We start from the raw sequence: 6000 nt of genomic DNA, 5'->3' as shown, positions 1-6000 counted from the left end.
AAAAACCCTAGAAGAAAACCTAGGCAATACCATTCAAGACATAGGCATGGGCAAGGACTTCATGTCTAAAACACCAAAAGCAATGGCAACATAAGCCAAAATTAACAAATGAGATTTAATTAAACTAAAGAACTTCTGCACAGCCAAAGAAACTACCATCAGAGTGAACAGGCAACCTACAGAATGGGAGAAAATTTTTGCAACCTACTCATCTGACAAAGGGCTAATATCCTGAATCTACAATGAACTCCAACAAATTTACAAGAAAAAAACAAACAACCCCATCAAAAAGTGGGCAAAGGATATGAACAGACACTTCTCAAAAGAAGACATTTATGCAGCCAAAAAACTCATGAAAAAATGCTCATCATTTTTCTGGCCATCAGAGAAATGCAAATCAAAACCACAATGAGATAGCATCTCACACCAGTTAGAGTGGCCATTATTAGAAAGTCAGGAAACAACAGGTGCTGGAGAGGATGTGGAGAAATAGGAACACTTTTACACTGTTGGTGGTAGTGTAAATTAGTTCAAGCACCGTGGAAGACAGTGTGGTGATTCCTCAATGATCTAGAACTAGAAATACCATTTGACCCAGCCATCCCATTACCGGGTATATACCCAAAGGATTATAAATCATGCTGCTATAAAGACACATGCACACGTATGTTTATTGCAGCACTATTCACAATAGCAAAGACTTGGAACCAACCAAAATGTCCAACAATGATAGAATGGATTAAGAAAATGTGGCACATATACGCCGTGGAATACTATGCAGCCATAAGAAACGATGAGTTCCTGTCCTTTGTAGGGACATGGATGAAGCTGGAAACCATCATTCTCAGCAAACTATTGCAAGGACAAAAAACCAAACACCGCATGTTCTCACTCATAGGTGGGAATTGAACATTGAGAACATATGGACACAGGAAGGGGCCCATCACACACCGGGGCCTGTTGTGGGGTTGGGGGAGGGTGTGGGATAGCATTGGGAGATATACCTAATTCTAAATGACGAGTGAATGGGTGCAGCACACCAACATGGCACCTGTATACACATGTTACAAACCTGCACCTTGTGCACATGTACCCTAAATCTTAAATTATAATAATAATAAAAAAATAGCAAGTGAATTATCCCAGATGAAGCCATTAATATATTTCATATGCAAGCTATGCGGGACTAGCTTTATAATAACTGTGATATCCTCCCACCAAATATGTGTATTATCTGGGTCATGGTATATTTGGTGGGTAAGGGGGGCCCTTTTATATGGGTGCCCCTCTCACAGAATTATAGGTCTGTTTAAGAAGCCTTATTAAATCTGTCCCTCATATGTCTTAAAGATGCAACTCCCTGCTGGGAACCCAAGCCCTTTTCACCAGAAAAATTAAAATGGTCTGGGGTTAAAAAAGGCTTCCGGGGACCAGAACATAAAAACATACAGATTAATAGAATTATAAAATGTAAGATGTTTAAACAATCTCTATGTGAGGTAGTTGTAACCCCTTTTACCTAAATGTCTTATGAAAACGGATACTATATCTAACTGGGGAATGTTTTCCTCTTTCTAGTACTGTAAAGCTGAAGACATGTAAATCTGCTCATGTAAATCCTCCACTGCATAGTCTTTTGTTTGGAGCATTTATGGGGCTCATGGCAAAAACCATGAGTACTTTTCAGTAACAACGACTGAGCCAGAGAATTTCTTTTTTTTTTTTTTTAATTTTTAATTTTTTTTTTTATTATACTTTAGGGTTTTAGGGTACATGTGCACAATGTGCAGGTTTGTTACATATGTATCCATGTGCCATGTTGATTTCCTGCACCCACTAACTCGTCATTTAGCATTAGGTGTATCTCCTAATGCTGTCCCTCCCCCCTCCCCCCACCCCACAACAGTCCCCGGAGTGTGATATTCCCCTTCCTGTGTCCATGCGTTCTCATTGTTCAATTCCCACCTATGAGTGAGAACATGCGGTGTTTGGTTTTTTGTCCTTGCGATAGTTTACTGAGAATGATGTTTTCCAGTTTCATCCATGTCCCTACAAAGGACACGAACTCATCATTTTTTATGGCTGCATAGTATTCCATGGTGTATATGTGCCACATTTTCTTAATCCAGTCTATCGTTGTTGGACATTCAGGAAACAACAGGTGCTGGAGAGGATGTGGAGAAATAGGAACACTTTTACACTGTTGGTGGGACTGTAAACTAGTTCAACCATTGTGGAAGTCAGTGTGGCGATTCCTCAGGGATCTCGAACTAGAAATACCATTTGACCCAGCCATCCCATTACTGGGTATATACCCAAAGGACTATAAATCATGCTGCTATAAAGACACATGCACACGTATGTTTATTGCGGCACTATTCACAATAGCAAAGAGTTGGAGCTAGAGAATTTCTACTTCGTGGGGCATTTACTGCCTTGCTGTGGAATATTAACTGGAGCTACCCATATGCTAATGGGAATAATGTTTTCCAAAAAGTTCCATGATAAAATAAAAATGGTTTACATAAATTCTTGCTATATAATAAGCAGAGAGCCTTTTCCTAGGACTAATTGTAAGAAGCTGCTAAATTCTATAGTGCCAAATAGCTCTCATGAGCTGTTTGGTTTGTAAATGACATTTCCAAGGTAAACAAACATCTTGTCTTAAAAGTTGCTGCTGTGGATAAAAGAGGGTCAAGAAATTTTTTTTTAAGTTATTTGGAAAAAGTGTGTTTTTGTAAGCAAATTTACCTTTCTGAGTTCTCCAAAATTCAGATTGTAATTTTATAACATTATAGTTGTCTGCATTAGTTTAATGATAATTAAAAACAAATTGTTTTAAGGGAAAAGTGTGACACTTAATACTAGATTTCAGTCCTAACTTTTTAAGTACAGATTAAATTATTATTTCTTGGCTACAATAATCCTCTAGAAAGTACCAGATTGTAATTTTTCTTCATATTTTTAGTTGGTGCCCTAATAGAATAGGGCATCTTTCTATTTCCTTTTTCTGTTCTAACATAAAAATTATTCTATAATTGTCAAACTATAAATGTTATTTATCTCTCCTTGTTTTACTTCCAAGGAAACCAAAATCATGGTATTCTGAAGACCAGAGATATGAATCTCCTTCATTTGGCATCCCACTGGCCCCCATCTGTTTCACTGCTAATGTTCTGCTGCCAAAACTATACAAGCTGCCTCCCCCCTAGGCCCAGGGACTATCACAGAAGAGGTGGGTGCATAAGATTGTAAGGGCCGGTTTTCAGGGATAAAATTAGGTCAAGATCAAACCCTCCAAATCAAGAAGGGGGTACAAAAATGCCTAAACAGTTGGTAAAACAACTTTAATTGCCTTCTAAATTATAATGTGTCACTTTTGCATCCACACCAACCATAAAAATTTTCTGCTTACGATAAAATTAAAGAAAAATATTTACTAACAGGATAAAATAACTTGAAACAAAGCCTCCTGAGTATCATACTCCAAGTATAAGTTGTAAAGATAAAAATATATTTATACATATTTTTAATTATATTTTAAAATAATGCTTATGTTTTGTATAGCTAATTGCTGTAAGTCTGTAACAGAAACCAAGCTTACAGTAGCTCAACACATAAAAGTTAAAAATAAGTCAGTCTTATAACTTTGCCTTTTGGTTTTATTGTCAGCTTTTTAAACTTAAAATAATAATTTTAAGAAGTAATGAATGCCTGTCCACGTCCATTCCTATATGGCCTAAAACAATTGGCTATAAGTCTTTTGACTCTGAAGGTCCTCGGCCATAGGGAGTCCTGTTGAGGAAAAAATGACACTGTAGAATTACGTGACTTCTCCTGTGACAAAACCTTTTCTCTCCCTAATACCAGTATATGGTGCAATACAAAAGTATTGGGAAAAATAGATTTGTCTACTATAACAACAAGTCTATAACAATTTACACAATGAGGATGAGGTGTTTCTTGCATGTAATGTATACCCTTCTCAGGATGCTATATCTATGGAAATAAATTGGCTGGAAGAAAAATTAAATTTGTTAAATTCAAACTTAATGTTGGTCCTACAATTCTCAAATAAGATTTATCATAAGGTTCAAGTAACCCTTGATAAGGAAGGTAAACACATTGTGAGTCTGATCAAAGAATATAATGATGCATGCAGAGTTTTTGTTTTTTTCTGGTTGGTTGGGTTGTTTACTGCCCTCTGATTCTACCTATAACCTTGGACACCCAAATATTCACTATCTTTATGATGTTTGTTACTATATTAACATTAGACATTTCTTGTAAATGTTATGCCAGATACAGCAGCAGGAAAAGGCACAGTTAAAGACCTGGATCATGATAGCTCAGAAAATAGATCTGATCTGGGATTTTTTAAATCCTAGGCCTGACTCCATCTCACCCCTTAAACAATTGGCTGTTACATCAGGTCAGATCATGTCCTCCCCACATTGTCCAAATCGTTAATATTTAAAATTATTACCATAAAGTCAGAGAACTCTAGGAGCAAGTCTTCCTAGCACCATGGGACCCTGCCGGATGGCCAAATCAGACAGCTTTAGGAATGAGCCTGCCTAGCACTGTGGGAGTTTTTTGGCCTGCATATGCATTCTATGGAATGATTTTTGGCCAAAAGGGGGCACTGAGGAATAAGCTCTGATTTTTTTACCTTGCCCAAATTCCTATCTAAGGAGTCTGGGGAGTCATGCCCTACAAACCATAAATTCTCATCAGATGGGTTTTATTTAACCCTATATATCATGACTTACTTTCTAGTCTGACTCTGGCATAACATTCTGAGACCAGGAAGAAAATAAAATTATTTTACCACAAAACATGTTTTCTCTAATGGCCGTGAAAATCTCCATCTGTGAAGACTCTTTATTAACATAGTTAGATCTTTTTCTTCCAGGCCCTTCCAATCCCGAATAGATTAACTAAAAGTGTAGCACCTTCTAAAGATCTGAATAGGGAACATTTTTCACCTATTGTCTCTAAGGACAGCCACTATAGGACTTCAAAAGAACTTTGGTCTCCACAATCTTTTTAAATTTTTTTTTAAATTATACTTTACGTTCTGGGATACATGTGCAGAACGTGCAGGTTTGTTACACATGTACACATGTGACATTGTGGTTTGCTGCACCCATCAAGCCATCATTTACATTAAGTATTTCTCCTAATGCTATCCCTCCCTTACCCCCAACCCCCTGACAGGCCCTGGTGTGTGATGTTCCCCTCTCTGCATCCATGCGTTCTCATTGTTCAGCTCCCACTTATGAGTGAGAACACACGGTGTTTGGTTGTCTGCTCTTGTGTTACTTTGCTGAGAATAATGGTTTCCAGCTTCATCCATGTCCCTGCAAAGGACATGAAATCATCATTTTCTATGGCTGCATAGTATTCCATGGTGTATATATGCCATGTTTTCTTCATCCAGTCTATCACTGATGGACATTTGGGTTTGTTTCAAGTCTTTGCTATTGTGAACAGTGCCACAATAAACATACATGTGCAGGTGTCTTTATAGTAGAATGATTTATAATCCTTTGGGTATATACCCAGTAATGGGATTGCTGGGTCAAATGGTATTTCTGGTTCTAGATCATTGAGGAATCGCCACACTGTCTTCCACAGTGGTTGAACTAATTTACACTCCCACCAACAGAGTAAAAGCGTTCCTATTTCTCCACATCCTCTCCAGCGTCTGTTGTTTCCTGACTTTTTAATGGTCACCATTCTAACTGGTGTGAGATGGTATCTCATTGTGGTTATGATTTGCATTTCTCTAATGACTAGTGATGATGAGCTTTTTTTCATGTGTATTGGCTGCATTAATGTCTTCTTCTGAGAAGTGTCTGTTCATATCCTTTGCCCACTTTTAGATGGGGTTGTTTGTTTTTTTCTTGTAAATTTGTTTAAGTTCTTTGTAGATTCAGGATATTAGCCCTTTGTGAGATGGATAGATAGCAAAACTTTTCTCCCATTCTGTAGGTT

This window comes from Symphalangus syndactylus, chromosome X (genome assembly GCF_028878055.3).
Source record: "Symphalangus syndactylus isolate Jambi chromosome X, NHGRI_mSymSyn1-v2.1_pri, whole genome shotgun sequence".
Classification (NCBI taxonomy): domain Eukaryota; kingdom Metazoa; phylum Chordata; class Mammalia; order Primates; family Hylobatidae; genus Symphalangus; species Symphalangus syndactylus.
The sequence above is the reverse complement of the archived record's forward strand: the minus strand, read 5'-3'. Positions refer to the sequence as shown.